Consider the following 27,063-nt stretch of genomic DNA (forward strand, 5'->3'; position numbering starts at 1 on the left):
TACACTCAGCAGTGTGGACACAGCCAGCCTTTCACTGTGGCATGTTGCTACACACACCCTACATGCCACTGCCAGTGTAGAGCAGGCCGGGGTGGGAGTTGGGATGAGATCAAGGGCTAAGACTGGAATTAATCACATCCACTTAAAAGTGCAGAGGGAATCCGGGTAGGCGGAAGCTCATTACCCCATTGTAATTCAACCAGGGGAATAATGCCACTAACTCAGTCTGGCCTTATGGTTAAACCCTGGTGTGGGTGTTGGGAGACCTGGGCTCAGTTCTAGTCTCTTGGTGGCCCAGCTCCCCGTCTGAGAAATGATGAGAATTCCCTCCCTTATAGGGCTGTTACCAGACTGAAATGAATGTGTTTCGTATTGTTGGTAAAGCAACGTGAGCGAAGGAGCTGGATGAATATAAAGCATTCTTGTGTTACTCTTGGAAACAGTGCGGCACGATCGCTAATGCTCCTAAACGGTGGAGCCCTTGGAACATCTCTTTGCCTAAGGGAAAAGAAGATGGAACTGGCCTCTTGGCATGAGCTGTGTCTGAAGGGAGGATCCAGCAGGGCTTTAAGCAAGAGCGAAAGCACTGAGGAGCCATCGTTATTTCCACCCATCCTTGCCACATGCACCAAAGGGGTTTTTGTGGGGCTCCCTGAACACAAAGCTAAACACTTAAAGGCACACTTCACAAAGGGTACCTCTATTGCGGGGGGACCAGTGCCTGGTTGGTCTTGGCTTCCAGACCAGCGCTTTAGAGGTAATGGAAAATACTGTAGTAATAAAATTTAGCTCGTTTATTGCCCTTTTTGTCCACAGATGTCAAAACTCTTTACAAAGGAAAGTCAGTAGCATTTTCCCCATTTTACAGATGGGGAAACTGAGGCACACAGTGGCAAAATGACTTGCCCGAGCCTCATCTAGCAGGTCAATGGCAGAGCCAGCAACAGAACCCAGGTCTCCCACACCAGTTCCTTACCCACTGGACCTCACTACTTCCTAAAAATATATAGTTTAGTCTGATATAGTTTTAAACTCACTCAAGTGTTGAGCTTGTATTTCACTTACAAGAGATTGAGTGAAAAAGGGAGCAGGAAGGAGGGGAAAACTAGGATGAAAAGTGGAACCAAGAGTGGGCAGAATAAGACTGTCTGAACTTGAAAGTTGCACTGCTTCAATTAAAATAATTTTAAAATTGATCTAGTTAAATGGGTGCAAACCCCTGACTTAAAACTGATTTAAGTGCATCTGCGTCAGAGGCTGGCAGCCTTTCAGCTAAATCACTTTTCAAATCAAGTTTGTTAAATGGGTGCAATTTTCTGCTTTAGACAAGGCCTCAGAAACATATGCAGAGAGACTGTGGAACAGGGAGCCGGTAGGTAGAAAGCAGAGCGTCCAAAGGAAACATAGGCACAGTAGAGGGGTCACCTACTTGTATGCCCGCTGAGCCTATAGGAGGTTCCTCTAAACAGGATGCTTGTTAACTAGTGATTTTGAAAGTAATGGAATCATTTTTTCAGGGCGCACGCAGAAATCCCAGGGGATTAAGTTGCAGGAAATACAGTTTCATGGAATGAAACTGGTTTTGTGAGCCCACAAAATAATTTGTGAGGCCTTTCTCATCAGCAGTGTGTGTGTTTCCACTCCAGGTGCTGGGCGAATGTCAACTGATCCAGCCTCACAACAGTACTGTGACGTAGGGAGGTATCATTGTGCCCACGTGACTGGTCAACTGAAGCAATGCGGGGCTTAAAGGGCTGATTGTCTCTGTGCACGAGGGCTGGGGAGGCAGCGCGAAGAACTTCCTTATTTCTTGTACCTTTGTGCCGGGCTGGACAGAATCCCACTGGCAGGGCCGGTGCAAGGATGTTTTGCGTCCTAGGCGAAACTTCCACCTTGCGCCCTCCTCCGTCCCGGAGCCCCTGTCCTGAGGTGCCCCCCTTCCCCTGCAGCAGCTCCCCTCTGCCCAGAGGCTCCCCCCCCCGCCCCAGCTCACCCCTGCTCCGCGCACGAGCACCCCGAGCACGCCATCGCTGCTTCAATTCTCCCGCCTCCCAGACTTGCAGTGCCTAAGCTGATTGGCGCCGCAAGCCTGGGAGGCGGGAGAAGTGAAGTAGCCAGGGTGCTCAGAGAGGAGGCGGGGCAGGGGTGAGCTGGGGCGGGGAGTTCCCCTGTGTGCCGCCCTCCCCCCCCTTACTTGCTGCAGGCGGCCCTCCCCACGCTCCCCTGCCCCAGCTCCCTCCGCCTAAATGACGGTGGCAACCGGGGCGGCCAAAGATCCGGCCACCGTGGTCGCTGCCGAAGAAAATGCCGCCCACCAAATCCTAGTGCCGGTCGCCTAAATGGTTACACCGGCCCTGCCCACTGGGGGGCACTGTACCTGCTCCTTTCTAGCATGCCCCTCTCTGTGTTCCTGATGTCTGAAAGAGGGAGGTGTGGGACTCTGACCCCTCCCCACCATCTGGCTGACAGACTGGACCCTCACCAAAGGTGATGGAGCTGCTGCGCTGGCTTTTTCATCCCCAGAGGAATGCTGACCGACTCCAGATTCCTCTTGGTAGCTGCAGAGTAGCTTCACACCCAGCATGCAGGGCAGACTCTAGCTGTAAGTGATTTGCCCATGGACACAGAGCAAGTCAGTGGCAGGAATAGAGCACCTAAGGTCTGCTTCCCAGTGCCCTGGCCTAATAATCTCCCCCATCTATAGGACTGGAAGGGTGTGCAAGTGAATCGGGCCCTGGCCTGAGACTTGAGTAGACCTGAGTTCACTTCCTAGCTCAGCTACACATTCCCTGCATTGTTCCCATTTTACAGATCCTTCCCTGCCCCTCAGGAGTGCTATGCTGGTGTAGGCCCTATGAGTACTTAGGGCTTGTCTGCACCTAAAATGCAATAGTGCTTTGGTGAAGACGCTACCTATGCTAGTGGGAGGAGTTCTGGCATCAGCACAGGTACTCTGCAGTAGCTAGGTCAATGAGAGATTTCTCCTGTTGATCGGGTGCTGTCTACGCAGGGGGTTAGGTTTGTTTAACAGCATCACTCCGGGTGTGGATTTTTCACACCCCTGAGCAATATAGTTCTAGTGACCTAATTTCCTAGAGTAGACCAGGCCTTAGATTGAGCTACAGGCCGGAAGCTTCACCACTCAGTGTTGGGGCCAGTTTTTCAAAAGAACTCCAAGAGCTTGTCTACAAGGGAACATTATGCTGATGTGAGCTAAGGTGTGAATTTAAACCACTCTAGTTATACCGGTATAACTCCCTGTGATGGGTTGTGCACCCCACCCAACGCCTGAAGGGGTTAAGGGGGCCAGTTAGCTGCCTGGACTGCACTTGGAGGATGAGCCAAGGAACAAGGACTAATTAGAGATGAGGCTTAGCTGGACAGGACCAGGAGGGGTTTGTATAAAGGTCAGTAGCTGAGAGCAGCTAAGGGCTTCAGAGAATGAGGCAGGACCCAGTTGACTTAATTGTTTTCAATGCTGTATTTTCATCAGCTGTCATTGGAAACTCTGCTGCTCTAATCAAGTCACTATAGCTGCCAATGTTACACTTTCAGTTTTCATGTACCATGGATCTCTTTGTTCCAGGCTCCAAATTTATTCTGGTCCATTTTAATTTAAGATTGTCCTTGTTGGTTGGTCTCGTGTTGACACAAATGGAGAAACCTGCCTTTTCAGGTGCTGGTGCATAGGGTGATATTCTGGTGACTCTTCACTCTGTACTCGATTTAGCTTGTTTCCTGAAGGCCAGAGGAAAAACCAAACCAATCAGATGTGAGGAACAGCATATGAATTAAACTTCATAGGAAGAGGGGAGGGGGGAGGATGACTAAAGCCTTGAAAAATGCTACCTCACATCCTAGACCATGGCTGAACTCTTTTGCCATTGGATGGCTATTTGGGCCTCTTGTAAGATGAGTTGGGAGATCTTAGTCCTTTTCTTCAGAGATAAGGGTTGATGTAGAAGAACTGGAACTGTTGTTGGCAGTCTCTGCAGAGAGACAGGAGACTGCATGAGTTGTGGAGACTTACCTATACTCCCACTGGCAGTGGTAGCCACTCCGTGGCGCGTGTGTGTGTGTGTCCTCTGCTGTACCTGCTCTATGGATTAACTGACACCTGCCATCTCCAAGGCTGCACGTTCCCACCTGTTGTAAGGTTTTCTGTAGCAACCGTTGCCATTAGAAGTTAAGCAGCTTATCAGCAATAAAGTCACTGTGTGCGTGTATTTTAAAGATGTGTATAAATCCTTTATGTAATATATGGCTAGATCTACGCTATACAATAGTAATGGCTAGAGGACTACATTTTACCCCTAGTTATACCCATGCGGCTTAGAAGAATATGGTCCTTATGTCTCTCTGGCTCCTCTGTCTTCTGGCTCCTTGACTAACTCATTTAAATTTCAGCCAATGGGAATACAATATGCAGTTGAACTAAGGAAGATGACAAGAAATGAGGGGAGGAGAGGGTGCAAAGTAGTAGCATAGAGGGTAGAGAAGGGCAAAATGATTGGTGATTAGCTGGGGTCTGATGCCACAGCCCTTGCCCATGTGTGCCAAAGGCAATGGATAGCATTGGCATTTAGGGTTATAAGTAGAAGGAAATAACTAATTGTAAGCTCTTTGGGGCCTGGATCGTCATTTCTGTGTGTGTGTGTGTGTGTGTGTGTGTGTGTGTGTGTGTGTGTGTGTGTGTGTGTGTGTGTGTGTGTGTGTGTGTGTGTGTGTGTGTGTGTGTGTGTGTGTGTGTGTATACACAGTGCTTAACGCAGATCCCTGGTGGGGAACTCTTAAGTGCTACTGAATTACAAATAATCAGAGGCAGTGCTAGCCCATTGGGGGCCCTAAGAGGAATATTTCCCCCCCACATAATAAAAAAATGACTGGGGGGGGTCCCCCCTTGAGCTGCTCGGAGCCCTAAGCAATTGCTTAGTGTGCTTACGCCTAGCACCGGCTCTGCAAATATTAATAACCATGTAACTGTGGAGATTCTTGTTCACATGCACTGAGTTTGAAGGCACTCTGCAGCTCACATGCACTGAGTATGGAGGCAGCACATTACCAGGGACACTGCACAGTCCTCTCCCCCAACCCCCCCACTCTCCCATGGACCAAAGATCAGAGAGATCTGTTAGGATCAGATGGCTGGGATCCTTCCTGTGATGGGTTACCCCCCACTCTGGGATTCCACCTGATATACAGGGTACCACTGAGCCCGCCTATTCCACCAGCCTGGGCTCCCTTACGCTGTCCTGCTGAACCAGGCCCTCCAACCTTCTCCAGCACACACACAGGTAAGGAAACACCCAACTGCAGAAACACACAGATGCTGAAATCAGCTCTGGATGGGAAGACCCAGCTAAGGAACTAACCAGTACTCAAGTGCACACCCCCTTCTGGAGTGCAAACTCAATTGTCTTGTTCTGCACAGAGAACTGTACAGCATAAATCATGAAATTTGCTCCCTCCCTCAATGTGGAGGAAGATGTACACAGCTTTTTGCCCCCAGTTATGAATTCAAGAAACTGTTTTTAGAGAAAACAACCTTATTAGCTACAAGAGACAGATTTTAAGTGAATATAAGGGATAGTGAACAGATTGCCTAGCAAATGAAACAAACATGTAAGCTAAGCTTAATATAGTGAAGTGGTTATAACTAGCAATTTCTCACCCTAAATGATCTTTTAGGCAGATTGCAGAGGTTCTTGAAGGCAAGCTGCTCTTGCTTGCAGCTTAAAACTCCAGGTATTTTTTTTTCCCATAGGCCAGGCACCTTTGCAGCCTGGGCTCAATTCTTCTCCTCCCCTCCCCCCCCCCAAGCTTTGTCTTTGTTTCTTAGATGTTCCTAGCAGTTGTCATGGGAGGGGATTCAGTGAAGAACAACCATTCACTATGTCACTTCCCTGTCTTAAATAGGTTTTACATATGGTGGGAATCCTTTGTTTTCAAGTGTGGTTCCTCCCCTCCTCGGTGGAAAAATACTGGTATTCTATCATGGAATCCAGTACCAGGTGACACATCACATGACCCTGCAGGCTTGAGTCAAAGGCCATTTGTAGCATCCCAGGAAAGTGGGAGATTAGCATCTTCAAAGACCTATTGTTCTCCCTCATGGTCTATTGACTTTTCCCCAGCTAGCTAGCCAGCCAAATTGATTGCATTCTGTCTGGTGGGTGTTCCCCATGTGCAAACACTTTTGAAGTACAGATGTATAGTCAATATTCCTAACTTTAGATGCAAAAATGATACATGCATACAAATAGGAGAATCGTATTCAGCAAATCAATCTTTCCAGTGAGATCTCACATTATCTTGCACAAAACATCTCCGAGTCATGCTAAAATCATATTATAACAATATTTGTATGAAGACTATGGGGTGTAGCGTCACACTTCCCCTGCGGTATTTTCTGTTTCTCTGATATCAGGGTGTGTCTGAGTCTCTGCTAGGCAGGATGCCAGTCAAGTTTGCTCATTTTCTCCTTGGTGGGCACAGGGCCGGTGGCGGTTTCCCTCCCAGAAGCTCTCAGTGGGTTGGGAATTCTCACTGACAGGCAGTGGTGGCTGTGAGGAAGCCCATGGAGATTCCAGGTTAATTATTTAAACAGTCTCCCTCCAGGGTGATGCTTGAGCTTGATTTGTGCTGGTTTGTTTTCCTTGAGCACTTGGGCTTTGCCAGCTCCTGCTGGGAGTGGGGAAGGGACTAGGTAGGAAATGATGAATGTATCTAATCAGAGAAATTAGAAATCAAACAAATCCCAACCCCAAATCAAGGTGGTGACAACCACCAGGGAATCCGACACTCCTTGTTCCTAGGTAACATTTCACACCAGTTGCTTGAGCATCTGGAGTCGAATTCCAGCCAGGAGCCAAGGGGAAGGGATGTGCCTGTGGGGTGAGCGGTGCTGGAGTCTGGGGCATGCTCCATTCAGGAGAGCTCTCACGCAAAGATTGGGCACCATGGTATTGTTAGCAGAATTCTATCCTACTTACTTAGATCAATGGAATTGAATGGGTCATCTGTACCTGCCAGGCTGCATAAATTCCTGCTGGATTAACTGAAGCTTTAGACCGCTGGTTAAGTAATCAATCCAGCCATGAAGTGAAGAGAGAGAGGGGAAATGGATGCCAGCACATCTGCGTTTCCCTTTAAAGGGATGCTGTCAGGCTGAGACTCACGGGCCAGAATCCAGTGGCACTTGTAATGGTTTTGCCCTGGTGTTACTCCACTGGGTTCCAATTCACATGGTGTAAGTGGTATCCTAATGACTCATCATATGTGATCAAAATAATTTCACCTCCTTGCCCCTAATAGCACGTTAGGTTTGCAAGAGTGGTCATATTTTAAAAGCCTTTTTTACTTTGCACTGTTCATACTATTTAGGGTTGGTTTTTTTTTGCATTTCACTGATAATAAGCCTTGGACACTAAAACTAGACTGGTCCATTTCACTGCCACGTTGCGTCCACTAGCGGAATGCTACTGTGGCTGGGTTCAGCTTAAACCAGAGAAGGAAGGTTTATATTCTGCTCTCCTCTTCCGTTCAGCCCCGTTCCTCAAAAATGTCTAAAACATTTTTTAAAAAAATGTGGTGTCACAGGTCAATTTGCACCTTAGGTCTCACACCAAAGGCCACGCAGGAAGTCAGTGCTATAATAAACTAAGTAAAGGCTTATTAACCAGGAAAAAGTTATTTACAAGGTTAAAACGGATAAACATACACCCCCAAATGAGTTGCAGTCTTGTGTTTCAGATAGTGATAAAGCTTCTGAAATATACCAGCTCTATTCTCCTGCTTCTGTTTAGGAATGTTTGCCTCCTAGAACCCAAACAGCATAAAAAGACCCCAAATCCTTCTCATCAGGGATTTTTAGCCTCACCTCATTAGAGTCCAAGCTGATGGGACAAGCCTTCTGCATGTAACTTCTTTGTAGGTGGGTGTGAGAAGCAACTGACAGAGTCTGTGTTCCACTATGGCCCATTTGAATTCAATAGCCCTTCCTGATGGGCAGGAGAACACCTTCTGTAGCCATCCAGCATTTTGCATTAGGTGAAATTTTGGGGTTTTTTCCCCTCTCATTTGAGTTACATAGATTCGGAACAAACATTTTACAGCTACAGAGCAAACACTTAAGTATTGCCTTTCTAGAATGGGATACAGATATTATAAGTAGGATTAATACGTAGAATCATCGGACTGGAAGGGACCTCGAGAGGTCATCTAGTCCAGTCCCCTGCATTCATGGTGCACACATGCTGCATCCTACAAGCATTCTATAGAATCTCAACACTAGACCTATTCTTAACACTAATGTATTTTAACTATACCAACCACCAGGTGAGCTGGACTGCCAGTGGCACATCTATAGTATTACCCGTTTCTCTCTATTTTTGAAGTACAAATATTGTACTGTGCTCTAAATCTACTGGATTATGCTGTACACGTGGCTATAATGTAAGTGAGCGTTGTCCTCATTTTACACATGGGGAAATTGAAGTGCCAATAGGCTTAAGGCCCCGATTCAGCCAAGCATTTAAGGCCACGTTTTAGTCCATTGGCTTTAATGGGACTTAAGCATGTGCTTTGCTTTATTATGGGAAATAAATACTTACTTAAATGCATTGCAGAACTGAGGCCTGAGCAATTTGTTCCAAGCCACACAGCCAGTTATTGTCAGAGCTGGCCTTAAACTTCAGAATTTCCTGGCTCCTAAACCTGAGCTCATCGGAGTCTGCTTGAGGTTGTCAAACTTTGTATCGTGTTGAGCGTAAAATAAGATTGTTGTGTGGACCCCCCAGCCACAATGGAATAACACCCCTTTGACAAGCAGCTCATGTATATGTAATTGTGTTTAAGTGGTTTTTTATCTCACTGATAAACAGTAACTGTGCTCTGCAGGGTTGCTCTCCATTTAGGGTGACCAGATGTCCCGATTTTTATAGGGACAGTCCCGATAGCTGGGGCTTTGTCTTATATAGGTGTCTATTACCCCCACCCCAGTGCTGATTTTTTTCACACCTGCTCTCTGGTCACCCTATTTCCATTGCACCTCCCCCTGCTGAGGGGTTCTGCTTAGCTAGCTGAAAACAAGCACAGTCAGCCCCCGATGACCATTCAGCTCTCCAGGTACCATGGTTTGGGAGCTGCTTTGTTTCCAGACGTCTCTTCCTGGTGGGTTGTGTCAAAACAATTCCTTGGTTAAAGCAAAACCTAAATGTTGAAAAGCTGCCCCAGTCACTGTGTAGGTCAGCGCTCTGTGTGAAGACAGGCAGCGTTTCCTCCTGCTCACAGTGCCGGTCAAGGACCTCCAGACACCCCTAGATTTGCAGGGCAGTGTTCTTGAGGACGCCTTCTTCGCTCACCAGGTGCCTAATAGGAAATCAAAGTATTATTCCTGGGGTTCTAAAAAAAGCAGGCAGTTTACTATAGCAAATCATTCCTTTTAAAAGTCATTCATCATGTTGGCCTTGAGCTGAGGCTGTTAACTAACATACACAAACTATTGCTAATGGTGGATTTCTTGGCGCAGGAGATGGGGAAAGCACTGTCTCAGGATTTCTGTTCAGCACTCTCACTGTTCTATACACTGGGATAATTGTTCTGAAGCACTAAAGGTGCTGATGGGCCAGGACTTGCCTTTCCAATTATTTGGATTTCATTCTTTGTTATGAAACTGCAGCACCTGTGCTCTCCTCAGTCTTGTCCTAGAAAATTTGCCTAGACAGAACCATAATTTGATGAAGCCAAGATCCAGGAGCTTGGTTGTGATCTCACTGACACCAGGGTAAACCTGGAATAACCAGTGAAAATGAAAAGCTGGTGAGATCAAACTCAGACCCGTTAGGCTGCTGGTTGAATCTCAGTGTTTCATAGTAGGTAGAGCTGATTAGAAAACAATTTTCCATCCCACAAAAAAATTGAGATTTAAAAAAAAATCAACCTAAAATTGAGCCAAAATACCTACATTTTGAAAGGTTTATTTTGTGAGATGAAATTCCAAAACAAAACTAATTCAGAACATTTCATTTTGATTTTTGACCCTTTCTTTGTTAAATTTTGTATATAAAAATTTGAAATGAAAAGTTGTTTTGAAATGGAAAATCAAAAGCCTCTTTCCGGATGTCTTTCAAACAGAATGTAGTCAAAATTTGATATGGTTTTGTGGAAATTGTTCATTTTGTCAGAACAGCATTTTCAAATGAAAACATTTAATCAAAACCATTTCAAACTACTCAAAGTTGACAAGAGTCAGAAAAAAGACATTGGTAATTAACCTAGGGTGACCAGATAGCAAGTGTGAACAATCGGGACTGGGAGGGTTAGGGTTATAAGACAAAGCCCCTAATATCAGGACATCTGGTCACTTTAAATTAACCAGAATAAACATAACAGTCTACTGAGGTGCCTGGTACATCAGCAAACTGTCTCCTGAAAGGGACTTGGCAACCCAAGGAGACAGCAATTATTTAAACAGCGTTCTGAGAACTGGGCAGTTCAAAAATGGCTCTTGGGCCTCACTTTATGTTGTCATCAAAACCTGACCTATGAGGAAAGCTTAAAAAAACTGGGCATGTTTAGTCTTGAGAAAAGAAACCAAGTGTGTGTGTGTGTGTGTGTGTACAAACCTTCAAACATGTTAAGGGCTGTTATAAAGAGTCATGTCCACTGAAGGTAGGACAAGAAGTAATTGGCTTAATCTGCAGCAAGGGAGAGCTAGGTTAGGTATTACGAAAAAAACTTTCTAACTATAAGGATAGTTAAAGGTGGGATCAGGTTACCTAGGGAGGTGGTGGAATCCCTGTCACTGGAGTTTTTAAAGAACAGGTTAGACAAACACCTGTAGGGATGGTCTAGGTTTACTTGCTCCTGCCTCACCACAGGGGGATGGAGTAGATGACCTCTTGAGGTCCCCTGCAGCCCTGCATCTCTATGATGATCTGAGCCTATGATGCTGACTGTTGCTGTCAAGTGGCTTCCTTGGCTCTGAACAACATCTTGTTTGCTGGGGTTTGACTGCAGCACTGTCTGGCTCTGGCTATGCTAATCCTGGCATCTGGTCATAGCTGGGCTGGTAGGACACTCCGTGCCCAACTATCCATCTGCTTGCTCCCCTGAGCAGCAAATCCTGCTCCTGCTGCACCTCTGTGAATGCTGACCAAAGCCCATGGAATTCAATGGGAGTTTCTCCGTTGATTTCCATGGGCTTTGATCCTGACTAGATTTAGTATCCTTAGCTACTGAGTGTGAATGAGTTAGGGTGAGTGAAATACACGGAGATCCCTGGCTAGAGGGTGCTGTTACGGTGGGTGTATTATTGTGAATCCCTTTTAATGCTTCTATTTCCTGTTTAAGTAGCCCTAAGTTTTGCTACTGCTTGTTATATAGGGCCTGATCCAAAGTCCAGTTAAATCTATGGGAGTCTTTACATTGACTTCAGTGAGTTTTGGATTCAGGCCCATATAGTTCAATTATAATTTGTTCTATTACAGGTATATATTGTAATATAGGAAATTGCACAATAAAACACAGAATAGAGTACATCACTACATGATGTTGGCTTTGCTCCCAAATGAGTCCATTATCAAGTCTCATGCTTCAGAGTCTACGCTGATCAGTGAGTGGTGGTGGGGGTGTCAAGAAATACTATTTTTCTACTGTTGATGGTGGTGATGGGGCAATTGAAATGCATATTTGGCTGGTACTCAAGAGCTGGGGGAATGAACAGGGAATCTATTCCTTATCTCTACCATAGACTTCTCTGTATGACAGTGAATGAGTCCATTCATCACTCTGTGCCTCAGTTTCCTTGTCTGTATAATGGGGATAAAAATGTTTACATACTCTTATTTCAGGGCACTGAGATCTATGAGGAGAAAGCAATATATAGGGCCTGATGCAGGCCCAAAATTAGCAATATGCATGCTTAGCACTAAGTACATGAGTTCTCATTGACATCAATGGATCTGTTTATACATTTAAAATTAGGCATGTGCTCAAGTACTACACCTGGGGGCAAAAATCACCAAATTATTTCTTTGCAAGAAATTTTTGAAAATTTTAGTTTTTATGAAAAGCCCCAACTAAACATTGAAATGTACTTGGGTTTTCAAAAATGGTTTTCAGTTTAAATTTTTTTCTGTAAAAATGTTCAGGGTTTGAAAAGTGAAATTTTTAAAAATGTAAACAGACTATTTTTAGCAAAATTCAGTTTCACTTTGAAATTGGAAAAGTTTGATTAAAACAAATTCCATAAAATATAAATATATATATATATATTTTTTGCTCAAAGCCATTTTTCACCCCAAAATAAGTTTCAGTGAAAAACTGCAACCAGTTGTGTTAAATAACTTTGCCAAAATGGGGCTGGAAGGTCCTTTGAAATCCAGGGGAGTCCTACCATTGTCTTCAATGGGCACTGGATCACTGTGTGTGGCCTGATATCTACAGAGCAGGCAGTGTGTCATAGTGGATAGCACACTGGCCTGGGATACAAGCAATCTGGGTTCTATTTCTGCTTTGGTAAGTGACTTGCCGTAGTTCACCCACCAAGTCACTTGACTTCCCTATGCTTCGGTTTCCCTATCTGTAAAATGGGGTGTCATGGTGCAGTTGGCCCACCTGTAAGGTGAGTCAGGGCCCATCTACACATGATGGGCTTCTTTATGGAGAATGAACCCATCTTGGCCCACCTGTAAGTATTTAACTGCCTAGGTGGCTGTTTGGCAGTTAACTAATTAAAGAACACCTGGGCCCAATAAAAGGTTGCCAGAAGTCAGGGGAGAGTGCTCCTAGAGAGAGGAGGTTTCTCAGGGAAAGAGCCCTTGAGGAACAGAGCAGGAGAACTTCCAAGAAGGACCTCCCTGGGGATAGTATGCACACCTTTATCTGGGATAATGCTGGTTACCTCCTGATGGGAAAACACTCTAAGAAGTAAGTGTTGTTACATCTTGTACTAAGATGCTTTTTCTTTGTCATCCTTCTGTGGTGAATCAGGAGTTGGAAGCAGGCAATGCTGTGATCTCTTCTTGGATCCTACATGCCTAATCTTTCCCCAGGTCTTGTCTGTGCAGCATAACAAAGTTCTGAATGTCCCCAGCCAGCCTGTGGCTACTCAGTCAGCCCACAGGGATTTGTGGTCTAATAGCTGCTACATAAACATTACAGTGAGAACTCAATTTCTGATACAATATTTAAAGTGTAATTTAATCTCAAACATGGGCAAAGTGCAGGACTAGGGACTTTTTTTGGAGGGGGGAGTCCTCTCTGGTTATGTAAAATGAATTAGTTCTGATGAAATATTTAGCCTTTAAACAACAAATTGAATATATGGTGAATTGCATTTTATTTATTAATGGCTTTGCAAGGAGATTTGCAGGGAGTTCTGCAGAAGTGTTGCGTTGTGCTATTGCAAAATATAGTAATGACTGTAATATTGTGATGAATTATTAATAGGCGCTGTGCCTGCAGGAGTACATAGGTGACAGATTTCAAAATTGCTTTTTTTTTTTGGGAGGGGAACGTGGCGTGGTGTGGCGTTCTGTCCGAATTTGGGCTTTGTGTGGATGGTTTTTGTTTGTTTTTAAAGCAAGGACAAAATAAGCGTAGGTAACCTGACATTGTTTTGTTTTTTCACCTGCTTTCCCCTGCCCCTCTCCCCCCCCCACCAAAATATGCCTAAGAAACAATTAAAAGGGGCTGATTGCCTCAACACTATTCCTCTTCCTCTACTGCAGCTAAATCTGATTACAAAACAAGTGTCGTTAATACTCTGATGGAGCAGTCCCCCCCACGCTAGAGTTGCCAACCCTCCTGGATTGTCCCGGAGTCTAAAGATTTGTCATATGATGCAACCTCCAGGAATACATCCACCCAAAATTGGCAACCCTCCCCCAGCCCCCACAATCCTCTATCTTCCTTGCTCAGTGGTGAGGCTGCTGCTATGTTATAAAGAGGTGGTGCATATTTTCTGTGCTGCTGTGTGCATGCTCCATTCTGTGATGCAGTAGCGTAATGGTACAGTATAGGTGAGCAGAGACTACCTTATGCTCCTGCAGCTGACCTCACCTGTGGCTTCCTGACATCAAAATAGATTTGGGCCTTTCTGAGAGAAGGACTATCTCTCTTTTTTTACTACTTTTTTGACCAGTGTGAAACCTAATGGGATCCTGTCCAGGAACCCTTGGTTGCTACTGGGAGCAGACATCCCATCACTTGGGTCATTTAGAGACTGGACACCAGCTATATTGTAGGAACAATTCTGAACTCTTTGTGGGAAAGGGCAAGGTTGCCTTAACTCTATTAGCTGGAACTTGGATGTTGGTAAACTGGAGTGGGCTCAGAAGAGCCACAAGAATGATCTAAAAGATTAGACAACCTGCCTTAGAGTGATACTCAGGAAGCTCACTCTATTGACAAAGAAGAGGTCAAGGGATAAGTTGGTTAGTCTACTAGTATTCTAGTCTCCAAGTTCTAGTTTGGAACTCTCCTGGGAGCTGCCTCTCCCCTCTCTTCCTAGTTCCAGAGTGCTGTTCTAGCAGTCCTCTCTGCCTCAGGCTTCTCTCGTCCTCCTCCTCCTCCTGGCCTTGCTTCTCAGCTGCCCCTGCTGTCCTTCTCTTCCCAGCTCTCCTCCTTCCAGGGTTCCCCTTTGTCCCCTTCCCCCTCTGTTTGGTTTGCTGCCTAAGCCTTCCTGGCGCCCTGATTAGCTTCTTTCCGACCTTGCCCTTGGTGAACCTTATTCCCTGCCCCCTGCCTTCCCAGCTAATTGGTTTATCGCCCCACCTAGCAACTGCGACCCCCCAGGCCACTTGCATGTCAAACCATGCCCCCTTGACAGCTTACCGTGACAAGGACAGCCCATGGGCACTACCGGCAGGACAGGTAGTTAATTGGCACCGGTGAATCTATTCATCTCTGGCACCTGACAGGCGCAGGAACCATCTCTTCACTTCCACCCGGCCAAGTAGTTCCATGGCGCATCCATTGCAACGGGCATGGTCCGTGACCAACCATAGTTCTCTTCCCGTACTTCCGGCAGGCTTTTTTCTCACCACGCAAGGTAGAGGTCTCTTTTCTAGGCATGTCGTTGCAGACCTCAGGCATAGGCTCTCACTGAGCCCAGGCCTCCTTCGTAGGTGTCTAGTCCTCCTCTCCCGTCTGGCCCACTGCACGAGGTGGTCCATCAGGGGTGCGTCGCTCTGCTCCACAAGCAGCCGGGCGTCTGGGAGATCTGCCCGGCGGGGCGAGGCCTGCGCCCGCCCTGAAGCGGGGTCGGGCCCTGGGTATGTTCAGGTGAGGCAATGCCTATTAACACTTCCTCTAGGGTTGGCAGCCCTTGGATGGGCCCCCGCGCCCCTCCCCAAAGCGGGGATTGAACTGCCTTAGCCTGCATGGGCTGGCGAACACCTTCGCCTCCCGCCGGTCCTGGTTAAGCTGGGGCCTGGCTTTCCACGCCTGTGCCACACCCCTCCCAGCTCCCTGGTCACCCCCGGCCCATCTTCCCAGAGGCTTGCGCCTCTACCCCTCCCTATATGACTCCATCATCACCCTAGGCAGCTTGGCTCCCCCTCCCCGGCAGGCTACAGGAGGAGGTCATATGGAGATAGTGCAGGGGCCATCAGCTACTGGAAGGTAAAGGGCTATATGGTCTCATGGAGAATGGGTGTATGCAGCTAGTCCTTCCCGGGGTGCAAGATAGGCAGAGGCGGCCAGGTCTAGGGGCCGTCTTCTCCATGGTGGGTCTAAACAGGCCTTCTGCATGAACCCCTGATCGCTCGTCAACGCCAGGGGCCCTAGTTAAGGTCGGGGAGTCACCGGGATCGTTCTCCTTCTGTCCATCAGCTGCCATCTCAGCCCAGCGGGTACTGCTGCCACTGGACCCATGCAGCAATGAATCGAGGACTCAGGTGAATCTCTCAAAGGGCTGGGAGGAACCCAGGCTAGAAGACTCTACCTCTTCCCTGCCTCTTCTCTCAGATCTCATCCTGCCGTCTGGCCTTTTGGCACCGGAACCCGGGCTCTTGTATGATGAGACTTCAGGCCTTTCCTTGAGTTCTCTCGCTTCTCCTCTTGGAGACGTTCCTCTTGGCTTCCAGAATGGTCCCGTCGGTCCGTTGGGTTGGCCCAGGTCCTCCCCCTCGACCACCTGGTCTCTATAGTTGGATCGGGGTTGGGGTGATCGCCTACATCGTCTTACCAGGGTGCGACCTGGCTGCGTTGGTCGGGGGTCAGTTCCCCAGCCTCCCTGCAGCTCACAGTCCGGACTATGGCTTCAGGCAACTTAGTTCTGCAGGCCTTACCCACTAGGGTCCCCTCCCGCTCCCTGAGCTCTGGCCTTGAGCTTGCTCTGAGTAGGAGGTCCGACCCCCCCTGCCCTGGTGGCCTGGAACTTCCCCTAGCTAGTCCCCTGGTTGTACCCTTGGGCCTTTGCCATTTGTTCACAGCCGTGGTGTTGTTTAGGGGTGACCCTGGCGATTGTTCCTTCATTTCATGTTCCCAGCCACAATGTTTCTCTGGGGCTAACCATGCTTTTTTTCATGTTCTCCGTTTTCCCCTGGTCCCCTGGGGACTCAAAACAGACAGCCAGAGAATCGTGTTTCTCCCGGGAGCGGCTGCTCTCGAGCACTCTCGCGGTAGAGAAGTATGGTATGGCCTCAGTCTTTTTTGCCGCGCAAGATCACCTTCTCCACATTTTTTCAACGTCTCTCCCGGACGCGCAACAAACTTCCGGTTCATCAGGGTGTCCCGGCGTTCCGAGGCGATCGTCAGTGGAGCGAGTCGCTGACAGTCCCTCATCAGCTTGGAAACAAAGGGTTCCTTTGGTCTGTCACATCTCCCTAGGTATCCTGTCTCTGGAATATCTGGGACGGTCATTGGTCCTTGGACTTGGACTTGATACAGGGTATGGGATGGGCCTTCTGATATGGGGGGCATAATCAATACTATAATAGATGGAATATGGATGGCGCTGACTGCTAGGAATGGCCCCGGGCTGGGATAGCCTGGGGTATCGAGTGGCATATGGCCATATTGGTAGAGACAACACACGGGGCCGGGCATGGTCGGGGCCATGCCCAGGATGTCCGGACAGGAGGACATTAAGCTAATTGGCGAGCGGATAAAACCCCTGCCAAAAACATACTAGAACCCGGGCCATGGTCTTATCCATCAGGAGGAGGCCCGAACAACAGATGACTGTGGCCAGTCCATTAGGGGATGACAAGGTGGGGACCAAGAGAGTTTCTTTCTTATCCCAGATGTTGGACCCTCGACTACTCACTCCCCTCAAATCCTTTCATACTATATACTTCCAGGACCTAATTCTTCCTCCCTCTGGTCCTTCCTGACTCCCTCTTTAAATCTTTAAAACCCCCTATGATCATCTTTGGTGGTCCTGTCCCTGACCGGATCCCTCTTCGGCCCCCTGTCCAAAGTCCCTCTCCCTCCTCCCCCCTCCTCCCCCCCCGGGAGGGAACCCCCTCTCCCTCAGAGATATGTCGGGGGCCTGGGCCCCCCAAAATGGGCAGCTCCCTGGCCCTGCCCCCCCTGTGGCCTGCCGGCTTCAGGGCCCTGGGCTTCCCTCCTTTCCCCGTCCCCTCCTCCCCCCTCTTCGTTCCTCCTCCCTCTCTGGGGGAGAGGGTGTCCTGGCCTCTGGTCGTCCCCTGGGGGGGGGGGGTCTCGGCCCGCTGAGAGGCCCCCCCCCCCCGTGCCCCTTCCTCCTCCCCCCCGGGAAGTAGGCCATCAAGGGTCCCCTCCCGGGGGGTCCCCAAAGGGCAAAGTCCGAGAAGGGCGGTCAGGGTGGGGGTTCGGGGTGTCTCTTCCGGCACTCCTACCTGGCGGGGGGGCGGGTACACGGACGGGTACACAGTATACACAGGTCGTCCCCGAGCCGGGCATGGGAGCGGGTGGGCGGAGACAGCTTCTTGAGACCGCAGGCACAGCTTCCCAGAGACCAGAGGTGGTTGGTTGGGTCCCTATCCCAGTTCATTAATCGGGTGGTCCCCATATCTATAACGACCATCGTGCCATCGTCCCGACAGCCTGAGTCCCCCATTCCCCCTGATTAGCCCTACCGGTCCCTCCATAGGTTAGGGCATTGGGCAGCAACCCTCCCTAGCCTAGGGCGGGGGCGGCCCCCCCCTCCCAGCCCTCCAGGGGCCTTTGGCTATTGGGCTGCCTGCCGCCCCCCCTTCCCATTCCCCTTCTCGCTCCTCGCCTGTGCCTTCTTCCTGCTTCCCCTCCCCCTCCCCTCTTTCCGGGCCCGCTTCCCTCTTTCAGGCCTGCCGGCGCCTCGGCGGGGCCTCGGCGTAGAGCTGGGCCCTCCCTCGGAGAGGTGAGCCTCTTCTCCTGGCGCTCTCGGAGGTCTGGTCCCGTTCAGAGATCATAAAGAAGGAGCATCATTTTGCAGCGGCAGACCCATGTCACCGGCCCTCCCGGCGGCCTGTCAATACTCTGTCCAATCCAAAGCACCTTCTTACCTGTCTAACCTCTGGGACCGGGCTTCGCCACAGCAAGGTGTATCCACAGGATGGGCCCTCGGGCGCGGTGTCTCGGGGTACTTCTGGGGGGTCGGGCGACTGCCCCGGTACTTGGGCTGGCGGCGGCGCTGCCCGCCCGCGGCAGGCGCCCGCCAGCCGAGCCTCCGCCTTGGCCCGCCAGTAATCAGGCCGCGGGCGCTTCCGGCCTCCTTGGGCCTCCCCAGGGCCTCCGCCCGGCCACTGCCCTGCCCACTTGCCCTGGTCCCCCGGCCCGTCCGAGGCGCGCCTCCTCTGCTCTCCTCTCTGTCCTCTGGCCTCATCTTCTGCTCGTAGTTGCTTGCCCGTGATTGTGTAGTTGGGTCCCCCCCCGCCTGCCTGGTCAGTCAGGGCCTTCAACTTCTCAGGATTCTCAGTTTGTTCTGTCAGGTTGGCTGGGATCTTGCTGCCTGGCACCATGGCTTCTGGGTTGTCTTGCACCGCACCCGCTGGGCAGGGGCCTGCACTGCGCTCGGCACTACCTGTTTGGCCTGCTGGGCTGCGTGAGCCATGTCAGCATCCTCCAGCATTTAGAATTTTTTTTTTTTTTTTTTTTTTTTTTTTTTTTTTTTTTTTGCCCAGTTGCCCTGCCCACGGCTTGGCTGGAGCTCACTCTCACACATCCTCTCCTGACACCACGTGTCACAAAAAATACCTGCCCTCTGCTGGCTCAGTCCGTCCAGGCTAGGCACAGACAGGCTAGGCACAAGGAAAAAACCCTTCTCAATCTCCCAAGGCGGGCTGATTTCTTTTCAGCCAGCTCCCCCAGTTCCTTTCTTTTTTCCTCCCCTGGGGAGAATGCCCTCGCCCTGCAGCAGTCTCAGTCATCAGCTGTCTGTCCCTCCTGCCAGCTGCCTGCCCTGCTTCTCTCTCCTCCCTTCCCCTGGCTGTCAGGTGTCAGGAGGGGTTTAAAGGTCTCTAACTGGGGCTGAATGAACCTGATTAGTTTTTTCCTGCCCCCCCCCAGCTGAACCTTGCTTTTTAAGCCTAAGCCTGCTAATAATTGTTACCCCTCTCCAGGTAGTTAATTGGCCTGAATTTGCCACAGTATCTACATGGAGGATAAATATTTAATAATGCACTCCTCAATCTAGCAGAGATGGGTATAACACTGGATAATGGCTGGAAGTTGAAGCTAGACTAATTCAGACTGGAAATAATGCATAAGCTTTTAACAACAAGAGTAATTAACCAGTGGAACAACTTACCAAGGTTTGTGGTGGATTGTCCATCACTGACAACTTCTAAACCTAGTTTGGTTGTTTACAAGATCTTCCCTAGGAACTATTTGGGGGAAGTTCTTTGGCCTGTGTTATACAGGAGGTCAGACCAGATGATCACAACAGTGCCTTCTGGCCTGGGAATCTCAGAATCTGATTCTGATACTATTACTCACCATGAAAGTACCTTACTCTGAGAGGTCTGACTGAATTTGATGGGACCACTTGTGGAGCAAGGTGCTATCACCATGAGCAAAAGGTATCCGAATCTGGCCCTGTGATTCCAGTATTAAAACTCAGTCACATCCTCAGGGAATATTATTATTTTATTAATCTATTTTATTGATTTGTATTCCTGGAGCACCTACAGGCCCAGTGGTGGACCAGGACCGAATTGTGCTTGGTGCTGCACAAACACAGAACAAAAAGATGGTCCCTGCCCCAGGGGGGCTTACAACAGCACTGCCTCTGCCTCTCCCATTCGCAGCTGCATGACGCAGGTGCGTAAGTTTTGGGGAAAGGAAGGTGTGGTGATGTGCCTCACTTTTAGCAGGAAAGAGGTAATAAGAGGGATGCAGTGGCCTCAAAAGGTAGCTGAGACCTCAAAACACTGAAGCACTTGGGGAGGGGGGTTAAGATGGGCCAACTCTTGCTCTGATTTGCACTGGTGAAAATTTGGAATGACGCCATTGATCTGAGTGGGATTTCAGAGGGGCAGCTGGGAGATTTTGACCCTACATCCCATCTTTGCTGGTGGCAACTCTTGTTTCTAGGTTTTTTCCCTAGTCCAGACTCCCCCAGCACAGGCGGGAAGGACTAGACGAATTCTTGTGGTCCCTTCCCTATATTCTACCATTTGTTTCTTAGGATTTAACCTGCTCGTTATGTGCTAGGTCACCTGAGTCCACTATGGGCCCAACATTGCCAGCCAGAGTGGGAAAGATGCTCAGACATAACCAAGACTGGTGCCAGAGCAAAACCATAAGGTGGGGCAAGGCCTCATGGTACGATGGCATCTCAATGAATTGCCCTGTGGTGTTCAGTGCATGGGGTGGATGACCTTGCAGGGAGCATGAGCAATGAGCTAGAGCAGAGCGTGCCCTATGGGGTGGAATTTTCTCCTTTGGCCTGTCACTAACGGCAGTGGGAGTTGTAGTGAGTTTCTCATCTGATCTCAGGATCAGGCCCTTAGTTCCCAGTTATGCACCCCTCCCCTTGCTGCCTTTCACAACTGTGGTTGGTCTCAACCCACAGGAACCAGCGGGTTCTGCTGTACACTGCGGGGCGGGGGGGAATCCCTTGTACCTGGTGAAACTCTGCTGTTGGTGGAGCAGTGGGGCGCAGCTCTATGGAGGGTGGTGCAGGCAGGGGGTGGGGCTGGAGGCTCCCCCACTACATGTACCTGGGTGCAGGTACTTGGGCCATAAGGTTTTACTCCAGGCCTGAGGGTTAGATGCCGTGGTGAGGGTTGCCAGGGGAAACCAGACAGGTTGGAGCAGCAGCTGTGGAGAAGCATAGCTCCAGCTCCATGGACCGGGAGGGAGGGCAACTCACTGCTTTGCTTTTGCCCAGAGCCTTGCTGAGTTAGTGTGGCTGCACTCAGTGAAGAACAGAGCTGCCCATCTACTCTGTGGTGGTTCCCTCCTGGAGCCTGTTACACCTGTGCTCTGCAGCCTGCACTAGCTTCCAGCTGGTCCCCGGGTTCAATCCAAGGGGTTGGGTTTGGGGAGCATTACCAGGATCGACACCAGCTAACCTTAGAGGCTGCCAGTCTCCCATGCCCCATCCTGGTGACTGAGATCAGAGGGGGTGATGTGTCTGGGGTTGCTTTCTATTCATTAATGTGCCCTTACGTTGTACCTGAATACATTCTATAATTGTACTGAAACACCACCCACCTAAATAATAAATGCAGCAGGTAGAGATTGTCAGCCAAATTCTGACAGGTGCATCCTGTTCTCGTCCCCTTGAAACCCAGGCTACGAGCCCTGAGTGAGAGAGGTGCTGCCTTGGGGGACATCTAGAGACAAGGGTGGGATTGTGTCCGAGCTCTGAACCAGACCTGCGATGTAGATTGTTTCTGCTTCTGGCTGGGGGCTGTGTGTAGGTGGGGGAGGATGCTGGCACAGAGAAATGCTACTTTTGCAGCTGGTGGGTGTGCCCAACAGGAGGTGGTTCTGACACTTTTCCTATGCAGGAGTAAGGAAAATAACAATATTTAAGAACCAATTAAAACAGGACCCCCAAAATTGCATGCTACAATCTCCTATGGACTCAGTCAAGACCCTGTGATCTTTGTTCATTCTAAATAATTCTACAGAGCTGTCCATCGAGCCTCGCCACACTGCTCAGAGCTAGGCTGGTGGTATTCTGCCTGCCATTTTACAGAAGGGAAATCTGAGGCACAAGAGACTCTGCAGCTACATTTTTTTTCCAAAGTAGCCAGTGATTTGGGCAGCTACAACTTTGGGTGCCTAACTTGAACTAATTCTCCTGAGCCCCCATGGCTCTCATTGCCTTGAGCTGGAGTTGTGGGGCCCTGAGTGTCTCAAATTGGGCACCTTAATAATAATAATTAATAAAAAAAAGTCACCCAAAGTCAGTGGCCAATTTTGGCCTAAGTAGCTTGTCCAGGAAGCTGGGGCAGAGTGGGAGCTAGAATCTGCAATCTCATGGGGGACGTCATCTCAGTCAGCTGACCAGACCCAAAGGGCCTGCCCCTAGAGAATCCATCTCAAATTTTACACGGAGCCCCATGCATACTGGGATGGGCCTTTGGGCGCTTAGGCGGGACTAGGCAAATGTTCATGCCCTGCATACGTGAGATCAGTAAAGCTCAGCTACTTCTCTTGCTGTCACGTCTCAGAGCCTTGATCTAAGGAGTTCCCTAGGGCGCATGAGAACCAGCTCTCCTGATGCCCAGGTCTGCACCCTCCCAACAAGACTACTCACATGAATGGCTAATGCAGAGAGAAAGCAACACTAAGGAAAAAGTGTTTTTTGATTCCAGTGATTCCTTCTCTTCTTCCCCCCCCCAACCTTTTCAAATGAAGTAGTAAGCGTACTAGAAGCCCCCTTATTCTTGATTTGCCGTCTCAGTACAGGATGGTGGCAGTGGCAAGTATTGACTCTCCCCTCAGTCATCTAATAGGGTGACCAGATAGAAAATGTGAAAAATCGGGACGGGGGAAATAGGAGCCTATATAAGAAAAATTCCCAAATATTGGGACTGTCCCTATAAAATCGGGACATCTGGTCACCCTAGTCATCTAATAACCTTGCTCTGAAGCCCACAATTAATTCACTTGTCCAATTACCCCCTTCCTTTCTAGCAGGCCTTCTGTGGGTTGCCAGGTGTGCATATTTGTTATTAGCAATTAGTGTGTTTTTTGTTTTTTTCTGCCTGCTCCTTTCCTACTTTAGTTAATTTTACAACTGAGACAATCAACCCAAAGTCCAAAGGGTCTCTTCAGATTATTTTTTTTCTGGTGTTTGAGATGGGCACTAGGATGCAGGAAATGTTTGGATGCACACTCATGCTGCCGGATAAATTAAGATCCCTATAAGGATGACTCAGTAGGAAGGAAAAAGCATCATTGGCGTGTCTTGGACAAGGGCTAAAAATCTCTAAACAGGCTTCTAGAGGAGGATCTGAGAATGGAAAGGATTTAAGGGTGATCCAACTAGGAGCAAATGCAATTGGTTTTTTTTGGGGGAATGTCCCTAATGCAATCACACAGCCATCTAGAGAACAGGGTGAGTGGGTCTCATTCTGATCCCACGTACTCTGGATGTAAATCAGGAGTATCTCTGTTGAAAACAATGGAGTTACACTGGGGTGACGCTAGGGTAAGTGACAGGGCCGGCTCCAGGCACCAGCGAAGGAAGGAACCAATTGAAAGGGGCGGCACGTCCGAGTAGTCGTCGGCAATTCGGCAGCGGGTCCCTCAGTCCCTCTTTCTCTCTGAGCTGCCGCCGAAGAGGAAGAGAGGGAGCGAAGGACCCGCTGCCGAATTGCCACAGAAGATTGAAGTGGCATGATTGAGCTGCTGCCGATCAGCTTACTTTTTTTTGTTTGGGGGGGGAGGGTGTGGTGGCAAAAAAACTAGAGCCGGCCCTGGTAAGCGAGGACAGAATCAGATCTTTTTGCAGTCTGTGAATAAATCTTGGGAAAGGATGATGATCACTAATTCCTTTCCCTTCATTTCAGGTTTGAAAAAGGAAACAATAACATCCCTTCTCCTGACCTTTGGGCATGTCGATCCTAAACTGGTATGGAGCAGGTTTTAGACCAGCTTTGGAATGGGCCCTGTATCTGTACCCAGCTATAGTAATAATCATTATAGTAAAGCTACAGTTGAAACCTGTTCAGGTGGGAATGACTCCTCAGCCTTCTCCTGCAGATAACACCTTATTCCATGTAATCTGGATGAAAATAAATCCTTGGCCCGATCCTCCTCATTAAACCCAAACTACCTTGTCCCCTGTCCAAAATTCAGCAGGAAATAGAGCTAATCTACAGAGAGCTAAGGTTTGATAGTCTGGAAAAAGGGGCTTAAAAGGGTGTCGTTTTTTGTGCCAGCCCCAAGATGTGCCTTGCTACATGTATGTCCCATATATTGTGCTGGAAAGATGAAATTGCATACTCAGAGCACTGTACAAGCATTCATTTATTCACCACCTCTGGGAGGGCATTGTATTGACCCTGTCATGATCTGCAATTCCACAGATCTTCTGAAGCAGGAGGCACTTGTAAAGAAACACAGCTACAGACACAAACAATGAGGCTTCCACACAGCTTGAGTTCCAGCTCACTCTACTTTGTTTACCAAGGGCCATGCTCTGGAACTGTGGACAGCATACAGAGACCTCTAATGGCTAAATAACACATTGCAATTAAGCACATTATTACAGCATTTACAGGTGGGGAAGCTGTGACAAAGGTTAAGGCCAACATTGTCAAATCTGGGTGCCTAAGGTTAGCTTAACTAGGAGCTGCAGCTCCGTGTTACTGTAGTGGGAGTTTTGCCTGAGCAAAGCCTGTGGTCCTGTTAGGTTTATGTATTCAGGAGCCTTCCCCATCCTGATTGAGCCTGCACATGAGTTGTCTTAGTCAAGCAATGACCTCTTCATACAATTCTGGTGCTGACACAGCTTATTGCCTTGGTGACTTGGAGACTAAACTGGTGTCACTGGGAGACTGAGACAGGGCAGAGAAGGGCCTGTGATGGTGAGCCCTGAATCAGGACTTTCCCAAAGGCTTTCCACTCTACAGCCTTCAGGAGACTCAGTTTCCAGAGTTGAACCTGCAACCTCTTGTGCTTAACAATGAGAATCCAGGTAAGGGTTTTCCCAACCAGCAAATGGCCCTCTGCTTGCTCTTTCGTATAGGCTCTGTGTTGCATACAATTTCATCCCAAACTGATACATTTTCTGAGACCACTGGGCTCCCAGATGCTCTTATCATTTCTGAGCCACAGGCCTAGTGGGAAATTGAGACCGTGCTTGCCTGTCTGACATGTGAACGGGACACAATCCCCAGGAGCGTTATCTGGCTTCCTTAGCTTGGGAAGTATAGCAAATTCAGGAGCACTCTGGGGCAACGCCAGAGCCTGTTGGGGATGGCAGGGTTGATCAGAGCAGTTTGTGACCCTTTCCAGATGAATTTGGAGGCTGAGGTTATTCCAGGCCTGTCTTCCTCACTAGTTCATTAGTTAGCACCTTCCACCTGGGACAGATTTCTCAGTTACAGGCAAACCCCAGTGCAGTGGATCCTAGCAGGCCCCCAGAGAATGCAGCTGGAGTTACTTGCACTTCATGCGAACAAAGCACTTTAATATCTCCCCCTCCTCGCCCCCAACAGCAGCTTGAAGGAAATGTGCTAATGAGAAATGGAGTCTGCAAGAAGAGAACCTGAATCCCAAATGCACAGAGATTAAAATTTGCTCTCTTGTACATTGCTGTGTGTGTATCAAATCCTGCTGGCTACTACATGCAGACCACAGCTGTTGATAGGGTTTGAACTGGCAGCCTTAAGCTCCTTACCCAACAGAGCAGCTCCACTAGTTATTAATTAGCAGTAGGCTGTTGTAGTCACTGGGATCAGTCCTGAGAGGGTGACATAAGTGCTATGTCAGGGTAGTACTTTAGCAGCCTTGCTACCATGAAGTTAAATGAACAATTAGAGCTGTGCAGAAATAGGGAATGTTTTTCCATGAAATTTCATGGAAAAATATTTCCAGCTTCCTTCAGAGCTCTCTGGTTTCTCCAGAATTGTGCTTGTCACAGACAGGAAAGGGACAGTTTGGAACGTCCCATTTAATCGTGCAAAGTGATCTGTGCCACGACAGAATTTCGTGTTTCAATGAAGCCAGAGAGTCCCCTCAAACAAGGCCAAGCTTTGAATGAAACGACTATTTTCAATCACAAATGGGTCATGGTTTTGAGTGAACCTGGGCCAGTTTGAGGAAATTAAAATGAAATGCAGAAATCTCCATTTTTGAGGCTTTGGGATTTCATTAAATGTATTTTGCACGGCCCTCCTGGCTATGCCTCTACACCGCAGTGATGGGCACAGGATAAGAACCTAGCCACTCTACCACTGCCACTGCACACGTCTGAGTCACGCTTTTCTGTGGCTATTGGAAAGTAAAGGATCATGAAACAGCATGGTATTTCTTTTCTAAGTGAGTGATTCCACAGCTTCTGGTGTAGCAGCTTCTGTGTAAATGGCCCTGCACAATCAGGAACCATAAATTGAATTTTTTTTATTGTCTCTGATGAAAATCCCACCTGTTTTACTTGCCTCGGGGGGGGGGGGGGGGAGAAGTGTACTGCTAGCTATGCTGCTGGAAATCTGGTGTAAACCCACTGATATCAACTGTGTTACTCCTGATTTACACTGGGCTCCCTGAGAGCTGTGGGACAGCAGGGTGCTCGGCCTCGCCAAAGAAATGGAACTGGCTGGAAATTCTTGCTTTACATTTTGAGACGTGCCTGTCTCCACTCCGAGCAAGGGGGAGGGGAGAACAGTATGGAATGAGACCCGTTCCATTGAAGAAAATTGAATCTCTTATTTAACCTTCAGGTCTTGGCTTAGACAGCTCTGCTCTTGTAGTGAAAGCACAAAGGGAAAACGGCTTTATCTCCTCTTGGATGAGCCACTGAGGGGAATCTTGAATTGTTCGGAAATGCAGTTTGTGTCAGCTTACTGTCCACTTCTCTTCCTCTGCCTGCCAGGTTCCAGTCAAGGGGAACGAGGCTGTCTGGAAGCTGCAGCTGGAGGTTGGGGGAGTAGGCGGCAAAGGATCCAAGTGCAGCAGATTGCAAGGGCC

The 27,063-nt window shown here is 48.7% G+C and overlaps 1 protein-coding gene and 1 long non-coding RNA gene across 3 annotated transcripts in view; both read left to right on the forward strand.

The window, feature by feature from the left end:
• The window catches only part of SORCS3 (sortilin related VPS10 domain containing receptor 3), a 522,792-nt gene that overhangs the window by 70,205 nt on the left and 425,524 nt on the right, over nucleotides 1–27,063 (forward strand). The window contains exon 1 of one of the 2 annotated variants that reach the window (XM_039481984.1): nucleotides 12,670–12,930. The exons of the other annotated variant lie outside the window; for it this stretch is intronic. The gene's annotated coding sequence lies outside the window, so the exon portion shown is untranslated. Of the gene's footprint in view, nucleotides 1–12,669; nucleotides 12,931–27,063 lie in introns of those variants that run through there. 2 annotated transcript variants of the gene reach the window in all.
• Nucleotides 12,579–24,544, forward strand: LOC120369087. Its single transcript, XR_005582923.1, has 4 exons — nucleotides 12,579–12,625; nucleotides 20,091–20,229; nucleotides 23,940–24,001; nucleotides 24,459–24,544. It is a non-coding gene; the product is annotated as an uncharacterized LOC120369087 (long non-coding RNA).

This window comes from Mauremys reevesii, linkage group 7 (genome assembly GCF_016161935.1).
Source record: "Mauremys reevesii isolate NIE-2019 linkage group 7, ASM1616193v1, whole genome shotgun sequence".
Taxonomy (NCBI): domain Eukaryota; kingdom Metazoa; phylum Chordata; order Testudines; family Geoemydidae; genus Mauremys; species Mauremys reevesii.